The sequence below is a fragment of the Hordeum vulgare genome, chromosome 2H, assembly GCF_904849725.1.
Source record: "Hordeum vulgare subsp. vulgare chromosome 2H, MorexV3_pseudomolecules_assembly, whole genome shotgun sequence".
Lineage (NCBI taxonomy): Eukaryota > Viridiplantae > Streptophyta > Magnoliopsida > Poales > Poaceae > Hordeum > Hordeum vulgare.
Genome location: NC_058519.1, coordinates 187782482 through 187806648, shown reverse-complemented (window position 1 = coordinate 187806648; position 24167 = coordinate 187782482).

Genomic DNA, 24167 nt, shown 5'->3' with positions numbered 1-24167 from the left:
CTGGCGTCTGGTACTCGACTGGCGGCTCGGGCACGGGCGCGTGTGGTTGGGCCAAGCCCCAATATGCATAGATGTCCGAGGGAATAATAGTGTACCTGCCTGCATGAAGATCGAACAAAGAAGGAGCGGGAAAAGTAATAGTCTCTCGATTACCCTGACTAAATACCAGGTTATAAATCATCCGTCTACTAGCATCTCTATCCAGAAAATCATGGCGAACCATGCTGTCATAATCCAGATATTTCTCAGGGAGAGGCATCTCTCCTTCCTCTCCCAGTCTAATGGGTATCTCAAAGTTTCTGGTAAGACGGGTAGCGTAGATACCTCCATAGACAACACCCTTGGAACGGTTGATGTTCAACCGTTGGGCCACTATAGCACCTAGCCTGTAAGTCTTATCGTTATAAAGGCCCTCGCGCAAAACCGCAAGGTCTCGAGAACTAAGTGATCCAGCCTCCCCACGACCAATCAAACATTTTCCCACAAATAGTGAGAAGTACCGAAGCACAGGAAAATGTATGCTAGCAATTCTAGCGCGAGACACTCCTCTCTCCTCTCCAACAGCAATAGTACCAATGAAATCGTCCAAGTCCCGTGGACGAGGGTCACGGATATCCCCAACATAAGGTAATTTGCATACATTGCAAAAATCCTGTAGTGTCATGCACTGGGGAACATCGTATATCATGAACTCAACCATAGGAGGATTCTTCCTCGGATAAAAGTTGAAGCTTTGAACGAAAATATTGGTGAGGAGGAGGTATTGTGAGCACTTATCTGCAACGAATGCAGTAAGACCTACGTTCTCCACCAATTAATAAAAGTCTTCATAAAGCCCAACGGCGCGCAAGAATTCATCACTTGGCCACTCGCACGCTCGAACTTCTGTGACTCGAGGGATTACGTACTTGGGGTGGTTCTTCTCATCCTCCTTGGGGTTACGGCTTGAAGAGCCTCTCAAGAACCTCCTCATCTTTACCTTTTTCTAGCTCTGAAAAATTCTGAAATTTTTAGAGACTTCGAAAGAAAAGTGAATAAAGATTAACCCAACTTGTAGCAACTACTCCTACTAGTGCCTAGAGACCGTATCACGCGCTAAAACTACTTGGGACCAGCTAAAATCAACATTTCTAGCTCAAGAACAGGGTCACCAAGGTAGCAAAAATTCACGAAGGATAAAGCACTAGAGCAAAAACTAATTGGACCAATGGAGGACTCACTTACCAAGGAGTAATTTCCCCAAAACGGTTCGGAGAATGGTGCTTTGAGCAAGGAGATCGAAAATCACAGCCAAATGAGCAAGAACACGGGTTTGAGCTGTGAAGCAATTTTTTGTGAGGTGGAAGAAGAGGCTGGGAGTTGGAATGAGTGGAGGGGGTCCCTGTGGGCCCCACTAGCTTGCTCTTCGCCACCAGGGGGTGGCGGTGGCAGGGCTTGTGGCCCACTGGTCTGTCCCCCAGGCCAGCTCTCAGGCCCAGTAATTTTCAAAAATTCCAGAAAAAATCATACTAAATTTTCGGGACCATCGGAGAACTTTTATTTTCGAGGTATTTTTCTCCGGGACGCTAAAACAGAAAAGAGGAAAAACTAAACTAATTCTATCATTTTTCTTCTAAGCAACAGAAAATGAAAGCTCCAAACAGAGGTATGTGACTCTTTGATTCATCCATTTCATGGTCATCGAAAGAAATCCGTCAATAGGATTGATCAAGTCCTCATGACAAAACCTTCTCGGATCTCAAGAGAGAACGGAGAATTTTCTAATAGCCACTAAGTCACCTCAATGGGGATATGTATCTCCCCAACAAGCAAATCATACTTCATCTTGACACGAGGAATAGGACATTCAAAGCTCCCAATAAGAATTGATGAAGTCTTTTCGATAGCATTGATGCAATGTAATTGATATCGTTTCTTCGGAAAGTGCACTGTGTTCTCATTACCGTTGACATGGAAAGTGACATTGCCTTTGTTGCAATCTATAACAGCCCCTGCAGTGTTTAAAAAGGGTCTTCCGAGGATGACAGCCATGACATCGTCCTCGGGAATATCCAAGATAACAAAGTCTGTTAAGATAGTGGTGTTAGCAACCACAACAGGCACATCCTCGCAAATGCCGATAGGGAAAGCAGTTGATTTGTCGGTCATTTGCAGAGAAATTTCAGTGGGTGTCAACTTATCTAATTCAAGTCTATGATAAAGAGAGAGCGGCATAACACTAACACCAGCTCCAAGGTCACATAAGGCAGTTCTTACGTAGTTCCCTTTAATGGAGCAAGGTATAGTGGGCACTCCGGGATCACCAAGTTTCTTAGGAGTTCCACCTTTGAAAGTGTAATTGGCAAGCATGGTGGAGATCTCAAGATCTGGTATTTTCCGTTTATTAGTCACGATATCTTTCATGTACTTGGCATACGGAGACATCTTGAGCATATCAGTTAACCGCATCTGCAGAAAGATGGGTCTTATCATCTCAACGAAGCGCTCAAAATCTTCATCATCCTTTTCTTGGATGGATTAGGAGGAAAGGGCGTAGATCTCTGAACCATGGGTTCCCTTTCTTTACCATGCTTCCTAGCAGTGAAGTCATTCTTATCGTATTTCTTTGGTTGTGGGTTATCAGGATTAACCGTAAGTTCAATCTCCACATCCTCATCCTTGCTAGGTTGAGCATTATTATGAACATCACTGTCCATATTGTTACCAGGTTCATGTTCATCACCAGATTGTGTTTCTGCATCAGACGCAGAAATATCATTAGGTTCTTCAGGTGTGATAGTATTTGGTGAACTAACATGCAGGCTTCTATCATCCTTCTTCTTCTGCTTAGGATGACTAGGTGTATCCGCATTGATTCCTTGAGAATCTTGATCAATTCTCTTAGGATGACCTTCAGGATACAAAGGTTCGTGAGTCATTTTGCCTCCTCTAATAATGACTCTGACAGAGTTTTCATTTAATTCATTGAGCAGGTCATTCTGAGCTTTAAGTACTTGTTCTACCTGAGTAGTAATCATAGAGGCATGTTTACTCAGAAGCTTCAAATCATTGACAATTTTGTCTACACAAGCACTTAAATGGCTAAGCATACGAGTACTTTGTTCCAAATGTCTGCTAACATAATCATTGAAACTCTGTTGTTTGGCAACAAAGTTGTCAAATTCATCAAAGCATAGGCTAGCAGGTTTGTCAAAAGGAATATCACTCTCATCAAACCTACACAGAGAATTCACTTCTACTACTTGTATCGGGTTACCGAGACCATGGATCTCTCCGATAGGTGGTAGATTTTTGACATCTTCAGATCTAATGCCTTTCTCTTGCATAGATTTTTTGGCTTCTTGCATATCTTCGATACTGGGGAATAGAATACCTCTTTTCTTCGGAGTTGGCTTAGGAGGTGGTTCGGGAATAGTCCAAGCATTATCGTTGATCAAGATGTTATTCAGTAGGGTCTCAGCTTGTTCAACAGTTCGTTCCCTAAAAACACAACCGACACAACTATCTAGGTGGTCTCTGGAAGCATCGGTAAGTCCGTTATAGAGGATATCAAGTATCTCGTTCTTCTTAAGAGGGTGATCAGGCAAAGCATTTTGTAGCTGGACGATCCTCCCCCAAGCTTGTGGGAGACTCTCTTCTTGGAGTTGAGCAAAGTTGTATATTTCCTGCAAGGCAGCTTGCTTCTTATGGGCAGGGAAATATTTCTCACATAAGTAATAGACCATATCCTGGGGACTACTCACACATCCAGGAGCAAGAGAAGCGAACCAGGCTTTAGCGTCATCCTTTAGAGAGAAAGGAAACAACTTAAGGATATAGTAGTGGTGGATCTTCTCCTCATTAGTGAAAAGGGTGGCTATATCGTGTAGTTTGGCAAGATGGGCTATGACCGTCTCAGACTCGTAACCGTGAAAAGGATCAGATTCGACTAGAGAGATTATCTCAGGATCGACAGAGAATTCATAATCCTTATCGGTAATAAAGATAGGTGAAGTGGCAAACTTCGGGTCGTATTTCATCCTAGCTTCCACAGATTTTTCCTTCCACTTGAGAAGTAATTTCTCAGCATCATATGCATCCTTACACGCAATAAAATACTCAGCTATCTCTCCCTCCATAACGTAACCCTCAGGTATATCAGTCAATTCATATCTAGGAGAGCTAGATCTAACAGGGGCAAAAGAAGGTTCTAACTCAATTGTATCAGCAGTTTCACAAGCATCAAGAGCATTGGCAGTAACTCTAGCAATATGAGCATCAAGGAATACCCCTAGTGGAACATCACGCAAAGTAGTATCTCTAGCAGTATCAAGCATAGCATCATCAGGCAAAATAGCATCTCTAGCATCATCAGGAAAAGCAGTATCAAACATAGCATCTCTAGCAGTATCAGGCAAAGCAGTATCAGGCATAGTATCAAGCATAGCATCTCTAGCAGTATCAAGCATAGCATCTCTAGCAGTAGCATCATAAGCATCATCAAGCACAGGGGACATATCAAGATTTCTAGCAGGAGGTGATGTCGCAAACTTACTCATAACTGAAGGTGAATCAAGTGCAAAGCTAGATGGCAATTCCTTACCTCCCCTCGTAGTTGAGGGCAAGACTTTGGTTTTTGGATTCTTCAGATTCTTCATAGTGATCTGCAGATATAAATCCCAAGTAACTCAGAGAATATAGCAATACCTCCCCGGCAACGGCGCCAGAAAAATGCTGACTCCGTAACAGCAGACCTTCCCTTGCAACGGCACCAGAAGTATGCTGCTAGCACTCTCCGGCAATCGAAACTAGAAGAATGTTGTTGACAACCCACCAGCGCGTGGGATCGTAGCAGTTTTCGAGGGTAGAGTATTCGACCCAAATTTGTTGGTACGCCACGCAGGAGGTGAGAGAATACTCTCGAGTATTAGCAGCTGAATTTGTCAGATACAACCACACCTGAAAGATTAGTATCTGCAAGCAAAGTAGTAACAACAAAGTAGTGTGATAACAACGATGTCAGAAATGATCTATTGACACGACAGACTATTTCTAACGATTGTATCAATGGCGCCAAGTTGCCTCGTGGACGGAAATTGTCAGTTCCCGTCAACGACCAGCGATCAAGATTGTAGGAGGTAGCAGCTGCGTAACGAGTAATAGCAGTGGCAAGGAACAACGGTAGTGACTACAGTAGCAAGTAGCAACAACAGCAAGCGACAGTAGTAGCAACAGTAGCAGTAGAGCAAGACAAGTAACAGCAGCAGTAGGACAAACTCGTAGGCAATGGGTCGGTGATTTGTTTGGATGATATTCAGCATGCAATAGTTATAACACGGAGAGATATGTGGCTAGCTCCCGTTCGTCAATGTGATGTAGGCATGCATTCCGTGTGTCGTAATACGTGCTCAGGGAAAAGAACTTGCATGACATTTATTGTCCATCCCTCCCGTGGCAGCGGGGTCCAAAAGGAAACTAAAGGATATTAAGGTTCTCCTTTTAATAAAGAACCGAACCAATGCATTAGCACTTGCTGAACATATGAACTCCGCAAACTATGGTCATCACCGGGAGTGGTTCCGGTTATTGTCACTCCGGGGTTGCCGGATCATAACACATAGTAGGTAACTACAACTTGCAAGATCGGATCTAAAACACACATATATTGGTGACAACATAATAATTTCAGATCTGAAATCATGGCACTCGGGCCCTAGTGACAAGCATTAAGCATGGCAAAGTAGTAGCAACATCAATCTCAGAACATAGTGGATACTAGGGATCAATCCCCATCAAAACTAACTCGATTACATGATAGATCTCATCCTACTGATCACCGCCCAGCGAGCCTACGAATAGATTACTGACGAACAACAAAGTGCTTCATGCAATTGGAGAGGGAAGAAGGTTGATGATGACGATGGCGACGATTTCCCCTCTCCGGAGCCCAAAACGGACTCCAGATCTACCCTCGAGATGAAGAAGAGGTTGTGGCGGCGCCCCCGGATCGCAAACGTGATGAAATCTTCTCTTTTTCTTTTTTCTGTAACGAAAGTGAACTTATAGACCTGAGATTGGGGGCGGCAGAGCTGTGTGGGCCCCACAAGCTTGCCCACCGCCACCAGGGGGGTGGCGGAGGCAGGGCTTGTGGCCCACTGGCCCAGACCCTCAGGCGGAACTTGGCGCAGGTATTTTTCATATTTTCCAAAAATGCTCCCCGTAAATTTTCAGGATGTTTGGAGAACTTTGATTTCTGCATAAAAATAACACCAAGGCAATTCTGCTGAAAACAACGTCAATCCAGGTTAGTTCCATTCAAATCATGCAAATTAGAGTCCAAAACAAGGGCAAAAGAGTTTGGAAAAGTAGATATGATGGAGACGTATCATTGATGTCCATCTACGAGTGGAGATTAGATCTACGTACCCTCGTAGATCGCACAGCAGGAAGCGTTAAGAAACGAGGTTGATGTAGTGGAACGTCTTCACGTCCCTCGAACCGTCCCTCGGAGCGTCCCGCAATCCGTCCCACAATCCGTTCCGATCTAGCGCCGAACGGACGACACCTGCGCGTTCAGCACACATACAAGTCGACGATGATCTCGGCTTTCTTGATCCAGCAAGCAAGACGGAGAAGTAGATTAGTTCTCCAGCAGCGTGACGCGTTCTGGTGGTGGTGATGATGTACTCCTGCAAGGCTTCCCCCGAGCTCCGCAAAAATACGATCTAGAGGTAAAACTATGTGGAATTGTCTAGAGTTGCACGTGGCAAAGATGTGTCTCAAAAAGCCCTAAACCACCACTATATATAGGAAGAAGGGGGAGGGGCTAGCCTTGAGGCACAAGGCCTCAAGGTGCACCGGCCGCCAGGAGGAGGAGGACTCCTCCTCCAATTCGGTTTGGGAAGGAGGAGTCCTCCTCTTCCTTCCCACCTCCCTCTTTCCTTTTATTTTTTTCCTTTGGTATTTTCTTATGTGGCGCCATAGCCCTCTTGGGCTAACACCACCAGCCCACTAGGTACTTGGTGCACCACCCTAGGGTCTTGGGCTTACTCCCGGGTGGATGGGTCCCTCCCGGTGAACATCCGGAACCCATTCATCAATCCCGGTACACTGCCGGAATTGCCCGGTGACCAAATGAAACCATCCTATATATCAATCTTTATTTTCGGACCATTCCGGAAACCCTCGTGATGTCTGTGATCTCATCCGAGACTCCGAACAACATTCGGTAACCACACATATAAGTCAACTATAATAAAACATCACCGAACCTTCAGTTCGCAGACCCTGTGGGTTCGAGAACTATGTAGACATGACCCGAGGAACTCCTCGGTCAATATCCAATAGCGGGACCTGGATGCCCATATTGGATCCTACATATTCTCCGAAGACCTTATCGGTTGAACCTCACTGTCAAGGATTCATATAATCATGTATGTCATTCCCTTTGTCCTTCGGTATGTTACTTGCTCGAGATTTGATCGTGAGTATCCGCATACATATTTCAATCTCGTTACGCGCAAGTCTCTTTACTCATTCCGTAATACAAGATCCCGTGACTTACACTTAGTCACATTGCTTGCAAGGCTTGTGTGTGATGTTGTATTACCGAGTGGGCCCCGACAAACCTCTCCGACACATGGAGTGACAAATCCCAGTCTTGATCCATACTAACTCAACGAACACCTTCGGAGATACCTGTAGAGCACCTTTATAGTCACCCAGTTACGTTGCGACGTTTGATGCACACAAGGTATTCCTTCGGTGCTAGTGAGTTATATGATCTCATGGTCATAGGAACAAATACTTGACACATAGAAAACAATAGCAATAAAACGACATGATCAATATGCTACGTTCATATTTTGGGTCTAGTCCATCTCATGATTCTCCTAATGATGTGATCCAGTTATCAAGTGACAACACTTGCATATAGTCAGAAAACCTTGACTATCATTGATCAACTGGCTAGCCAACTAGAGGCTTGCTAGGGACATTTCTTTTGTTTATGTATCCACACATGTATCTATGTTTTCATTCATTACAATTATAGCATGGATAATAAACGATTATCTTTAAACTGGAAATATAATAATAACTATTTATCATTTTCTCTAGGGCATATTTCCGACAGTCTCCCACTTGCACTATAGTCAATAATCTACTCTTCACATCGCCATGTGATTTACATTGTAATAAATGTAACACCCATACAGTTCTGGTGTTGATAATGTTTTGCCCGTGGAAGAGGTTTAATGAGAAGGTCTGCTACATTCAGATCCGTGTGCACTTTGCAAATATTCACGTCCTCTCCTTCGACATAGCCGCGGATTAGGTAGAAGCGTCATTTGATGTATCTGGCTTCTTGTGAAACCTTGGTTCCTTTGCTAAGGCAATGGCACTAGTGTTGTCACAGAATAGAGTTATTGGATTTAGTGCGCTCGGCACAACTCCAAGATCCGTCATGAACTGCTTCATCAAGACACCCTCCTTTGCTGCCTCCGAGGCAGCCATGTACTCCGCTTCACATGTAGAATCTGCTACGACGCTTTGCTTGGAAGTACACCATCTTACCGCACCCCCATTAAGAATAGAATGTGTATCAGCTTTGCGACTTCGAGTCAACCAGATTAGTGTCAAAGCTTGCGTCGACGTAACCTTTTACGACGAGCTCTTCGTCACCTCCATAAACGAGAAACATTTCCTTAGTCCTTTTCTGGTACTTCAGAATATTCTTGAACGCCGTCCAGTGATCCACTCCTAGATTACTTTGAAACCTGCCTGCCATACTTATGGCCAAGCTGACGTGTGGTCTAGTGCACAACATTGCATACATGACAGAACCTATGGCTAAAGCATAGGGGACGGAACTCATTTGTTCTCTATCTTCCGAAGTTGCTGGGCACTAAGTCTTACTCAATTTTATACCTTGTAATACTGGCAAGGACACTTTCTTGGACTGATCTATTTTGAACTTCTTCAGAACTTTATAAAAAAATTGTGCTTTGTGAAAGTCCTATCAGGCGTCTCGATCTATCCCTATACTTAATGCCTAGAATGTAAGCAGCTTCTCCTAGGTCCTTCATAGAGAAACTTTTTATTCAAGTAATCCTTTACGCTCTCCAAAAACTCCATGTTGTTTCCAGTCAGTAATATGTCATCCACATATAATATTAGAAACGCCACAGAGCTCCCACTCACTTTCTTGTACATACAAGATTCTCCAACCACTTGTATAAACCCAAATGCTTTGATCACCTCATCAAAGCGCTTATTCCAACTCCGAGATGCTTGCACCAGTCCATAAATGGATCGTTGGAGCTTGCACACTTTGTTAGCATTCTTTGGATCGACAAAACCTTCGGTCCATCATATACAACTCTTCCTTAAGAAAACCGTTAAGGAACGCCGTTTTGACATCCATCTGCCAGATTTCATAATCGAAAAATGCAGCTATTGCTAACATGATTCGGACGGACTTAAGCATCGCTACCGGTGGGAACGTCTCATCGTAGTCAACTCCTTGAACTTGTGAAAAACCCTTTGCCACAAGTCGAGCTTTATAAATGGTCACATTACCGTTTGCGTCCGTCTTCCTTTTAAAGATCCATTTGTTCTAAATAACCTTGTGGCCTTCAGGTAGTACTTCCAAAGTCCACACTTTGTTCTCATACATAGATCCTATCTCAGACTTCATGGCCTCCAGCCAATTGTTGGAATCCGGGCCCACTATTACTTCTTCATAATTCGCAGGTTCATTGTTGTCCAACAAAATAATTGATAAGACAGGATTATTGTACCACTCAGGAGGAGTACGTGATCTTGTCGACTTGCGAGGTCCGGTAGGAACTTGATCGAAAGTTTCATGATCATCATCATAAACTTCCTCCTCAACCGGCATCGCAATGACAGGGGTTTCCCCTTGCCCTGCGCCACCATCTACAGGAATTAGAGGTTCGACAACCTCATCAAGTTCTATCTTCCTCCCATTCAACTCTTTCGAGAGAAACTCCTCTCAAGAAAAGCTCCGTTTTTAGCAACAAACACTTTGCCGTCGGATTTGAGATAGAAGGTGTACCCAACTGTCTCTTTTGGGTAACCTCTGAATACACACTTTTCCGCTTTGGGTTCCAGCTTTTCAGGCTCAAGCTTTTTGACATAAGCATCACATCCCAAACTTTAAGAAACGACAACTTTGGTCTTTTGCCATACCACGGTTCGTATGGTGTCGTCTCAACGGATTTTGATGGTGCCCTATTTAAAGTGAATGCAACTGTCTCTAATGCATAACCCCAAAACGATAACGGCAAATCGGTAAGAGACATCATAGATCGCACCATTTCTAACAAAGTACGATTACGACGTTCGGACACACCATTACGCTGTGGTGTTCCAGGCGGTGTCAACTGTGAAACAATTCCACATTATCTTAAGTGAGCACCAAACTCGAAACTCAGATATTCACCCCCACGATTAGACCGTAGGAACTTGATCTTCTTGTTATGATGATTTTCAACTTCACTCTGAAATTGCTTGAACTTCTCAAACGTTTTAGACTGGTGCTTCATCAAGTAGATATATCCATACCTACTCAAATCGTAAGTGAAGGTGGGAAAATAATGATATCCGCCGCGCGCCTCCACACTCATCGGACCGCACACATCGGTATGTATGATCTCCAACAAGTCACTTGCACGCTCCATTGTTTCGGAGAACGGAGTCTTAGGCATCTTGCCCATGAGGCATGGTTCGCACGTGTCAAGTGATTCAAAGTCAAGTGACTCCAAAATTCTATTGGAATGGAGTTTCTTCATGCGCTATACACCAATATGACCTAAGCAGCAGTGCCACAAAAACATGGCGCTATCATCGTTAACTCTAACTTTTGGTCTCAATGTTATGTTTATGTGTATCGTCGCTATCAAGATTCAATATGAACAATCCTCTCACATTGGGTGCATGACCATAGAAGATATTACTCATAGAAATAGAACAACCATTATTCTCTGACTTAAACGAGTAACCGTCTCACAATAAACAAGATCCATATCTAATGTTCATGCTTAACGCATGCACTAAATAACAATTATTTAAGTTCATATCTAATCCTAATGGTAACTGAAGTGAAACTGTGCTGACGGAGATTGCATCAACCTTGGAACCATTTCCCACGCGCATCGTCACTTCATCTTTCACCAGCCTTTGTTTATTCTGCAGTTCCTGTTTCGAGTTGCAAATATGAGCAACAGAACCGGTATCTAATACCCACGCACTACTACGAGTGTTGGTTAAGTACACATCAATAACATGTATATCGAATATACCTGATTTTTCCTTGGCCGCCTTCTTATCATCCAAATACTTGGGGCAGTTGGCTTCCAGAGACCCACTCCCTTGCAATAATAACACTGTGTTTCAGGCTTAGGTCCAGCCTTGGGTTTCTTCGTCGGATTGGCAAAAGGTTTGCCGCTCTTGTTGGAGTTACCCTTCTTGCCTTTTCCGATTCTCTTGAAACTAGTGGTCTTATTGACCATCAACACTTGATGCTCTTTCCGGAGTTCTGACTCTGCGACTTTCAGCATTGCGAATAACTCGCCGGCTGACTTGTTCATCCCTTGCATGTTATAGCTCAACACAAAGCTCTTGTAGCTTGGTGGCAGTGATTGTAGAATTCTGTCAGTGATAGCCTCTTGCGGGAGTTCAGTCCCCAGCTCAGCTAGACGGTTTGAGTACGCAGACATTTTGAGCACATGTTCGCTGACAGACGAATTCTCCTCCATCTTGCAAGCATAAAATTTATCGGAGGTCTCATACCTCTCAATCCGGGTGTTCTTCTGAAAGATAAACTTCAACTCCTAGAACATCTCATATGCTCCATGATGCTCAAAGCGACTTTCAAGTCCCGGCTCTAAGCCATACAAGACTGCACATTGAACTACTGAGTAGTCCTCCTTACGTATTAACCATGCGTTCTTAACATCTTGGTCAGCCGTAGCGGGTGGTTCATCTCCTAGCGCAACATTAAGGACATAATCCTTCTTCCCAGCTTGCTGGAGCAACTTGAGATTACGAGCCCAGTCTACAAAGTTGCTTCCATCATCTTTCAACTTAGCTTTCTCTTGGAACGTATTAAAATTCAGGGTGACTGTCGCGTGAGCCATTGATCTACAACACAAATATTTCAAAGTGGACTTAGACTATGCTCAATAAAATTAGAGTTTAACTAATCAAATTACTTGCTAAACTCCCACTCAAAAAGTACATCTCTCTAGTCATTTGAGTGGTACAAGATCCAAATTCACTAACTCAAGTCCGATCACGTGAGTTGAGAATAACAGCGGTAAGCATCCCTATGCTAATCATATCAACTATACGATTCATGCTCGACCTTTTGGTCTCATGTGTTCGAAGGCCATGTCTGCACATGCTAGGCTCGTCAAGTTTAACCTGAGTGTTTCGGGCGTTCAACTGTTTTGCACCCGTTGTATGTGAACGTTGAGTCTATCACACCTGATCATCACGTGGTGTCTCGAAACGACGAACTGTAGCAACGGTCCACAGTGGGGGAGAACACAATTTCGTCTTGAAATTTTAGTGAGAGATCACCTTATAATGCTACCATCGTTCTAAGCAAAATAAGGTGCGGAAAAGGATTAACATCACATGCAATTCAAAAGTGACATGATATGTCCATCATCTTGTGCTTCTTGATCTCCATCACTCAAGCACCGCATGATCTTCTGGTCACCGGCGCCACACCATGATCTCCATCAACATGTCGCCATCCAGGTTGTCGTGTTATCTATGCTATTACTACTAAAGCTACGACCTAGCAATATAGTAAACGCATCTGCAAACACAAACGTTAGTTTAAAGACAACCCTATGGCTCCTGCCGGTTGCCGTAGCATCGACGTGCAAGTCGATATTAACTATTACAACATGATCGTGTCATACATCCAATATATCACATCACGTCATTGGCCATATCATATCACAAGCATACCCTGCAAAAACAAGTTAGACGTCCTCTAATTTGTTGTTGCATGTTTTACGTGGCTGCTATGGGTATCTAGTATGATCGCATCTTACTTACGCAAAAACCACAATGGAGATGTGCAAATTTCTATCTAACCTCTCCAAGGACCACCTCGGTAAAAACCAATTCAACTAAAGTAGAAGAAACCGACACCCGCCAATCATCTTTATGCAACGAGGTTGCATATCATTCCATGAAACCAGTCTCTCGTAAGCGTACGAGTTATGTCGGTCCGGGCTGCTTCAATCCAACAATACCGCTGAATCGAGAAAAGACTAAGGATGGAAGAAAATCGAACATCACCATCCACAAAACCTTTTGTGTTCTACTCGAGATAATATCTACGCATGAACCTAGGTCATGATGCCACTGTTGGGGAACATTGCATGGGAAACAAAAAAATTCCTACGCACACGAAGACCTATCATGGTGATGTCCATCTACAAGTGGAGATTAGATCTACGTACCCTTGTAGATCGCACATCGGGAAGCTTAAGAAATGCGGTTGATGTAGTGGAATGTCTTCACGTCCCTCGAACCGTCCCGAGAAACGTCCCACGATCCTTCCCACAATCCTTTTCGATCTAGCACCGAACGGACGACACCTCCGCGTTCAGCACACGTACAGCTCGACGATGATCTCGGCCTTCTTGATCCAGAAAGTAAGATGGAGAAGTAGATGAGTTCTCTGGCAGCGTGACGGGGCTCCAGTGGTGGTGATGATCTACTCTTGTAGGGCTCCGCCCGAGCTCCGCAGAAATCCGATCTAGAGGTAAAACTATATGGAATAGGCTAGAGTTCCACGTGGCAAAGTTGTGTCTCAAAAAGCCCTAAACCACCACTATATATAGGAGGAAGGGGGAGGGGCTAGCATTGAGGCACAAGGCCTCAAGGTGCGTCGGCCGCCAGGAGGAGGAGGTCTCCTCCTCCAATTCGGTTTGGGAAGGAGGAGTGCTCCTCTTCCTTCCCACCTCCCTCTTTCCTTTTCTTTTTCTTTTTTCCTTTGGTATTTTCTTATGTGGCACCATAGCCCTCTTGGGCTGACTCCACCAGCCCACTAGGTACTTGGAGCGCCACCCTAGGGCCTTGGGCTCACTCCTGGGTGGGTGGGCCCCTCCCGGTGAACATCCGAAACCCATTCGTCACTCCTCGTACATTGCCGGAATTGCCCGAAACTTTCCGGTGACCAAATGAAACCATCCTATATATCAATCTTCGTTTCCGGACCATTCCCGAAACCCTCGTGACATTTGTGATCTCATCCGGGACTGCGAACAATATTCGATAACCACACATATAACTCAACTAAACTAAAACATCACTGAACCTTAAGTGTGCAGACCCTGCGGATTCGATAACTATGTAGACATGACCCGAGGCACTCCTCGGTCAATATCCAATAGCGGGACCTGGATGCCCATATTGGATCCTACATATTCTCCGAAGATCTTATTGGTTGAACCTCAGCGTCAAGGATTCATATAATCCCGTATGTCATTCCCTTCGTCCTTCGGTATGTTACTTGCCCGAGATTCGATCGTGAGTATCCGCATACCTATTTCAATCTCGTTACCAGCAAGTCTCTTTACTCGTTCCGTAATACAAGATCCCATGAGTTACACTTAGTCACATTGCTTGCATGTCTTGTGTGTGATATTGTATTACCGAGTGGGCCCCGAGATACCTCTTCGTCACACGGAGTGGCAAATCCCAGTCTTGATCCATACCAACTCAACGGACACCTTCGGAGATACCTGTAGAGCACCTTTATAGTCACCCAGTTACGTTGCTACGTTTGATGCACACAAGGTATTCCTCCGGTGCCAGTGAGTTATATGATCTAATGGTCATATGAACAAATACTTGACATGCAGAAAACAGAAGCAATAAAACTACACGATCAATATTCTACGTTAATAGTTTGGGTCTAGTCCATCACATGATTCTCCTAATGATGTGATTGAGTTCTCAATTGACAACACTTGCATATAGTCAGAAAACCTTGACTATCATTGGTCAACTGGCTAGCCAACTAGATGCTTTCTAGGGACATTGTTTTGTCTATGTATCCACACATGTATCTATGCTTTCATTCAATACAATTATAGCATGGATAATAAACGATTATCTTTAAACTAGAAATATAGTAATAACTATTTATCATTGCCTGTGGGGCATATTTCCAACAGAGAGATCGTTGGAGCACCGCAGAGTTATAGGCACGGTGCGCTGAACAGCAAGAGCAGATCCATCAGCGTTTGCTTGCTGCCGACAGGGCGTCGCAGCTAGGTACACGTCCCGTCAGTACCCCCATTCCTTGCCAGGGGTGAGCAGAGGTCGTCTGTGCCGTACTTGCACCAGAGGCCATCCTAGTCATACTTGCACCGGACGCCTGCCGTGCTGTTCGCATGGGTCGCGTCGTTCGCCTTTTTCACGGCTTGCTCGATGCCAACGTGCTTGTCGCTAGGCTCGACCGCCTGCTCGGTAGAGGAACATGGCCGTTGCATCCTCAAGCTGGTGATATCCAATGAAATATTCTACTTGGAGCTCGAGATCGTGCTCCATATGTACAACGTGCATATTGATCGCTTGGACAAACGCGTGCAGGAGTTCAGGCACAGCCAAGAGCTACCGTAGGCAAGGTCTACTCGTCATGGATGCATTTTATTTTGTTGAGTCGTTTTGACATGGATCGCTATGTATCCACAACAATCATAATACTGCTCTTTCTATTTCTCATTTTCAATGTGTGTACTTTATTGCGTTCTTATATGTTCTATTTCAATGTGTGTGTATATGCTTTCCATTATGAATATGTGGATGACAACAGCTAGATAGAGATTAGTATACGAAAACGCATAGAAAAATGGAAATCATAATATATATTAATTGTTCATTAGTTCATCACAGAATATATATAATATTGTCACTTATACGTGATGATATTAAACTACTATGTACAATGCATAAAATTGAAAACAAATAATACTAAAACTAATAATCCCCCATGGGACAGTATTCCCGCAGCCCCCTTGCCAGCATCTCCATGGTGCGCGGTGTCTTCCCAGTGCAGAGGCAGTAATCCTCCTCCTCCGGCTCGCAATGCTTGGTATACCGATCTATCTCTTGCTGGCGTACGAGCGCGGACAATCTTGCCATTTGGTTGGGTGCCCACAGGAGCTTCTCACCGATGGCACGCTGGAGCTTAAGGGCTACCTCCACGCTGCAATGAGGTGCTCAGCACCTTTTACCTACCTTGCGAAGTACCCATATGCATAAACCTCCTCCGCATGATGATGCGCCCAGCACCAAATCTCCACCGCCTCCTTTTTCGAGGTTGCCTCATGGGCTTCAAATGCCGCCTGGTATCTGGCTTTCTCCTCCGCCATATCCTTCTTGAACGCCACTTGCCTGGCTTTCTAAGCCAGCGGCAGCGATTTCCACACACAAAGATCATACTGGCCTGAAACCACTCTAAAGTTGGGGGGCCGGCGGCCCGTAGGGGTCCCCCTCGTCGCTGCTCTTCGACTGAACGTCCTCGGGGGGCGGCGCCTCCTCGTCGGTTTATGGGAAGATCGGCAGTGCCATGGAATATATTTAAGAGAGAGAGGGTGAGCGAGAGGACGATGTAGATGAGAATGCAGGCAGGACAACATGAGCAAGGATGTAGATTGATGGAGTACTGTAGTTTGAATGGCACACGATTCCCGCAGCAGAAGCTGTGTGCGAACTTAATAGCTCACGATTTCCAATATAGAACTGCGTGTGATTAATAACCCATACCACTCAGCTTCAAAACCTCAAGGCGCGAAATACAGTGTCAACTGTGTGGGGCTGATAACCCACAAGTATATGGGATCGCAACAGTTTTCGAGGGTAGAGTATTCAACCCAAATTTGTTGATTCGACACAAGGGGAAGCCAAATAATATTCTCAAGTATTAGCAGTTGAGTTGTCAATTCAACAACACCTGAAAGACTTAGTATCTGCAGCAAAGTATCAGTAGCAAACTAGTGTGATAGCAATAGTAGCAATGGTAACCAGTAGCAGCAAAGTGACAGCAGTAGCAACAGTGTAAGAGTAGCAGCAGTAACAGCAGTGGCGGCAAAGTAACAGTAGCAGCAGTGACAGCAGTAGCGGCAAAGTAACATAGCAAGGACCAGTAGGAAAAACTTGTAGGCATTGGATCGGTGACGGATGATTATGTCGGATGTTATTCATGATGCAACAATTATAACACGGAGAGATATGTAACTAGCTCCAGTTCGTCAATGTAATGTAGGCATGTATTCCGTATGTAGTCATACATGCTTAGGGAAAAGAACTTGCATGAAATCTATTGTCCATCCCTCCCGTGGCAGCGGGGTCCTAATGGAAATTACGGGATATTAAGGTTCTCCTTTTAGTAGAGAACCAAATCAACGCATTAACACTTAGTGAATACATGAACTCCTCATATTATGGTCATCTCCGGGAGTGGTTCCGGCTATTGTCACTCCAGGGTTGTCGGGTCATAACACATAGTATGTGACTACCACTTGCAAGATAGGATGAAGAACACACATATATTGGCGACAACATAATAGGTTCAGATCTGAAATCATGGCACTCGGGCCCTAGTGACAAGCATTAAGCATGGGAAAGTAGTAGCAACATCAATCTCAGAAAGTAGTGGATATTAGGGATCAATACCCATCAAAACTAACTCGATTACATGATAGATCTCATCCAACCCGTCACTGTCCAGCAAGCCTATGATGAGATTACTCACGAACGGTGAAGAGCATCATGGAATTGGTGATGAAGGAAGGTTGGTGATGACGATGGCGACGATCTCCCCTCTCCGGAGCCCAGAACGGACTCCAGATCTGCCCTCCAGAGGAAGAACAGGTGGTGGCGGCGCCTCCGTATCGTAAAACGCGATAAACTCTTTTCCTTGATTTTTTTCGGATGAAAGGGACTAAATAGAGCTGGAATTGGAGGTGGTGGAGCAACATGGGCCCCACAAGCCTGCTAGGCGTGGCCAGGGCGGCCCGCGCCTCGTGGGCTTGTGGGCTCCACGCTCCACTTCTTCGGTTGATTCCTGCGCCAGTATTTTTTATATATTCCACAAAAAATTCTGGTAAATTTCCAGGTCATTCCGAGAACTTTTATTTCTGCGCAAAAACAACACCATGGCTATTATTCTGAAAACAGCGTTAGTCCGGGTTAGTTCCATTCAAATCATGCAAATTAGAGTCCAAAACAAGGGCAAAAGAGTTTGGAAAAGTAGATACGACGGAGATGTATCAACTCCCCAAAGCTTAAAGCCTTGCTTGACCTCAGGCAATTCAGTTGACAAACTGAAAGAGACAAAAAAAACTTTTATGAACTCTGTTTGATCTTGTTGTTGCAATTATGCCTAACTCATATCCAGAATTTTAGCAAAATCATAAGCTAACCACATAAGCAAATGACATCTAGCTCTCACGGTAAACTCGTATCAATGGCATAATCAACTAGCGAGCAATAATAATAAGTTTCAAACGTCAACACTTCAATCAGAACAATCATGAAGCAGTATGAACAGATGGTATCTCGCTAGCTCTTTCTGAGACCGCAAAACATAAATGTAGAGCACCTTCAAAGACCAAGGGCTGACTGAACATTATAATTCATGCCAAAGAAGATCGAGTCATAGTCATACTCAATATCAATTAAAAGCAAAGCATAGAAATGACACAGGTGCTCTCTAATTGGTGCTTTTATCGGAAGAGGATGACTCAACAGGAACATAAATAAACAGGCCCTTCGTAGAGGGAAGCATTGATTTGCAGAGGTGCCAGAGCTCAAGCTTTAAATATAGAGATAAATAATTTTCGGTGGCATGCTTTCATTGTCAACGCAATGACCAAGAGTTTTCACCATCTTCCATGCTACACATACTATAGGCGGTTGCCAAACAGAAAAGTAAAGTTTTGACTCCCCCAATGCTACGGTAACAAAAGTCTTTCCTTGGCGCAAGGAATTCTTCTTGCTACTTATCTTGTTTGCGTCGGTTTTTCCCATGAAGAGGAAAGGGTGATGCAGCACAGGAGCAGTAAGTATTTCCCTCAGTTTGAGAACCAAGGTATCAGTCCAGAAGGAGGGCCTCGTCAAGTCCAAAGTACCTGCGCAAACACAAACAAGCTTGCACCCAACGCTTCAAAGGGGTTGTCAATCCCTTTAAGATTGTTTGCAAAGTGAGATCTGAAGGCGGAAAGTGCAACGAAGTAAAAAGTGTAAGGCTGAAAATATGGTGTGGAGTAGACCCGGGGGCCATAGTGTTCACTAGAGGCTTCTCTCAAAATAACAAATATCACGATCGGTGAACAAATTACTGTCGAGCAATTGATAGAACCGCGCAAAGTTATGATGATATCTAAGGCAATGATCATACATATAGGCATCACGTCCGAGACAAGTAGACCGATACTTTCTGCATCTACTACTATTACTCCACACGTCGACCGCTATCCAGCATGCATCTAGTGTATTGAGTTCATGACGAACACAGTAACGCCTTAAGCAAGATGACATGATGTAGAGGGATAATCTCAAACCAATGATGAAAACCCCATCTTTTTACCCTTGATGGCAACAACATGATGCGTGCCTCGCTACCCCTTCTGTCACTGGGTGAGGTCACCGCATAGTTTAAACCCAAAACCAAGCACTTCTAAAATTGCAAGAATCATACATCTAGTTGGCCAAACAAAACCCACAACTCGAAGAGAATTACAAGGATATGAAATCGTGCATAAGAGAGATCAGAAGAAACTCAAATAAGATTCATAGATAATCTGATCATAAATCCACAATTCATCGGATCTCGACAAACACATCGCAAAAGAAGATTACATCGGATAGATCTTCATGAAGATCAGGGAGAACTTTGTATTGAAGATCCAAGTGAGAGAAGAGGCCATCTAGTTACTAGCTATGGACCCGTAGGTTTATGGTGAACTACTCACACATCATCGGAGAGGTCATGGTGTTGATGAAGAAGCCCTCCGTGTATGAATCCCCCCTCTGGCAGGGCACCAGAACGTACCCCAGATGGGATCTTGCGGAGACAGAAGCTTGCAGCGGCGGAAAAGTAATTTCGATAATCTCTTGATTTTTTTGGGATTTTTAGGGAATATATAGGCGCAACCCCTAGGTCATAGGGCGAGCAGGGGGCCCACAAGCCTGTGGGCCCCGGCCTCCCCCCTGGCCGTGGGGTGGGGGCTTGTGCGTCCCCTGAGGCTCCCCTGCCTGGGCTCTCAAGCTTCCCGATCTTCTTCCGTTACGGAAAAAATCTTTTAGGGGATTTCCTTCCGTTTGGACTCTGTTTGAAAATCTCCTCTGAAAGGGGTAAAAACATGGAGAAATAGGACCTGACACTTGGCACTGAGTTAATAATTTAGTCCCCAAAAAATGTATAAAAGGCATGCAAAATATCCAAAGTTTGACAAGATAATAGCATGAAACCATAAAAAATTATAGATACGTTGGAGACGTATCAAGCATCCCCAAGCTTAACTCCTGCTCGTCCTCGAGTAGGGAAGTGATAAATAATGAATTTGTGATGTGGAATTCTACCTAGCATAGTTGTAATTTTGCAACTTCTTTCACGTGACATGAATGTTCAGATCCGTAAGATTCGAAACAATAGTTTGCTATTGACATGAAAACAGTAATACTTCAAGCAAACTAGCATGGTAATCATGAACTTTCAAAATAATAAGACAATGAAAGTTATCCCTACAAAATCATATAGTCTGGCTATGCTCCATTATCCTCACACAACTAATGTAAATCATGCACAACCCCGGTATTGGCCAAGTAATTGTTTTCGCACTCTTACTTTCTCAAGCTTTTTTATAACTATCAGGCAATACATGAGCGCGAGCCATGGATATAGCACTATAGGTGGAATAGAGTGTGGTGGTGGTTGTGAGACAAAAAAGGAGGGGATGGTCATTAGTAGATATCAATGTGAATGAGTAGGGATTGCCATACAAGAGATGCACTAGAGCTATAAGTATGTGAAAGCTCAAAAGGAAAACTAGTGGGTGTGCATCCAACTTGCTTGCTCACGAAGACCTAGGGCAATTTTGAGGAAGCCCATCATTGGAATATACAAGCCAAGTTATATAATGAAGATTCCCACTAGCATATGGTAGTGACAAAGCAAGAAGCTCTCAATCATGAAGAACATGGTGCTATCATGAAGAACAAGTGTGGAAAAAGATAGTAGCATTGTCCCTTCTCTCTTTTTCTCTTTTTTTTTTAATTTGGGCTCTTAGGCCTGTTTTTTTGTTTTCTTTTGTTTTCTCCTTTTTTGTTTTTGGGCTCTTTGGCCTCTTTTTTTTATTTCCTCACATGGTACAATGCTCTAATAATGATGGTCATCATACTTTTATTTACTCATAGCTCAAAGATCACAATGATGATGACTCCATAGGAAATGCCTCCAGCAGTGTACCGGGATGTGCAACGACCTAGCATGGCGTATGACGTTGAAACATCTCGCTAGCTATCTTACGATCATGCAATGGCAATATGAGAGTGGCGGCACAAGTCATGAGACGGAACGGTGGGAGTTGTATGGCAATATATCTCGGAATGGCTATGAAAATGCCATAGTAGGTAGGTATGGTGGCTGTTTTGAGGAAGGAATTTGGTGGGTTTGTGCACCGGAGAGAATTGCGCGGCACTAGAGAAGGTAGGAATGGTGGAAGGTGAAAGTGCATCTATACCATGGACTCACATTAGTCATCAAGAACTCACATACTTGTTGCGAAAGTTTTTATTAGTAATTGAAACAAAGTGTTAAACGCATACTCCTAGGGGAAGGGTTGGTAGGTGTTAACCATCGCGCGATCCCGACCTCAACACAAAGGATGACAATCAATAAATCAATTATGCTCTGACTTCCTAACATAGCGGTTCGCCATACGTGCATGCTACGGGAATCAATAACTTCAACACAAGTATTTCTAGATTCGCAACACCCTACTAACATAACTCTTAATATTACCAAATCCACGTCTCAAAACTATTTGAGAGGGATCAAAACTTCTCTTTATACTCAAGGCACATGAAGATGGAGGTTTTTGCATCCTCTTTGGGTACCTATGACATTTGGGACTACTTTCAAAGCATAAGCCAACTACAAAATCACGCACAACCGTGCTCTAAAAGATATAAGTGAAGCACTAGAGCAAAAGTATCTAGCTCAAAAGTTATAAGTGAAGCAGTATGAGCAAAAGTATCTAGCTCAAAAGATATAAGTGAAGCACTATGAGCATTCTAGCAAAATCACGATGAGTGCATGTCTCTCTCTCTCAAAAAGGTGTGCAACAAGGATGATTGTGACACAACAAAAAGAAAAGACTCCTAAGATACAAGACGCTCCAAGCAAAACACATATCATGTGGTGAATAAAAATATAGCTCCAAGTAATGTTACCGATGGATTGAAGACGAAAGAGGGGATGCCTTCCCGGGGCATCCCCAAGCTTAGGCTTTTTGGTGTCCTTGAATTTGGCTTGGGATGCCTTGGGAATCCCCAAGCTTGAGATCTTTCCACTCCTTATCTCTTTGTCCATAAGAACATCACCCAAAACTTGAAAACTTCACAATGCAAAACTTAAACAGAAACTCGTGATAACATTAGCACAAGAAAACAAACTACCACCATTTTTTGGTACTGTAGCAAACTTTATTTCCATCTATATTGGTGTTGGGCTACTATATTCTCACTTTTCCATGGCTAGTACCCCCCGATACTACCCATAGTTTCATCAAAACAAGCAACCAACTCAACAAAAACAGAATCTGTAAAAAACAAACTAGTCTGTAGCAGCTGTATACTTCGTATACTTCTGATACCTCAAAAAATCTGAAAAGTTACGAAGGCTTGGGAAAAAAGCATATAAACCAGCAGCAAAAATAATCAACTCAAAATCTCTTTCTGAATAATAATGAAAAATCATCTCGTGAGCGAAAAGTTTCTGTCTTTTTCCAGCACGATCAAACAACCATTACCAAGACTAGTCATAAAGGTTTTGCTTGGCTCAAACACAAAAAACATAATCACAACAGAATTGTGATGGCATGGGTGCAACAAAACAGAAGGAAAAAGATAAATTCATTGGGTTGCCTCCCAACAAGCGCTATTGTTTAACGCCCCTAGCTACGCATAAAAGCGATAGAATCACGTATCGTCGTCTTTTGTGCTCAAACCATAAGTGGCCCTCATCATGGATTCATAAGGCAATCTTATTTTCTTTCTAGGAAAGTGTTCCATGCCCTTCCTTAAAGGAAATTTAAATCTAATATTCCCTTCCTTCATATCGATGATAGCACCGATAGTCCTTAGAAAAGGTCTACCAAGAATAATAGGGCATGTAGGATTGCAATCAATGTCAAGCACAATGAAATCCACAGGTACATAGTTCCTATTTGCAATAATAAGAACATCATTGATCCTTCCCATGGGTTTCTTGACAGTAGAATCAGCAAGATGCAAATTAAGAGAACACTCTTCAATCTCATTAAAACCCAGAACACCACATAAAGACTTTGGAATCGCAAAAACACTAGCACCCAAATCACACAAAGCATTGCATTCATAGTTTTTTATTTTGATGGTAAGTTCCCACTCATCATGAAGCTTTCTAGGGATAGATACTTCCAATTCAAGTTTCTCTTCAAGAGATTTCATCATAGCTTCGACGATATGATCGGTAAAGGCCTTGTTTTGGCTATAAGCGTGTGGAGAGTTTAACATGGATTACATCAAAGAAATGCATTCAATCAAGGAGCAACTATCATAATTGAATTCCTTGAAATCCACGGTAGTAATTTCATTACTACTCAAAGTTTTCACATCTTCTACTCCACTTTCAATGCTTTTAGCATCAAGATAGATGGACTCCGAATCATTGGGGCACTTTTCAACCAAAATGGATTGATATCCAGCCCCAAAATCATTAGGTTTGAAACAAGAAAACAAAGATTCAATGGGAGTCACACCAAGCACTTTAAAATCTTCGTGATTCTCATCAAGAGAACACGCCTTTTTAAGCCATTCATGTCTAGCACGAATTTGGGCGGTTCTTTCTTGGCTCTCAATCATGGAAA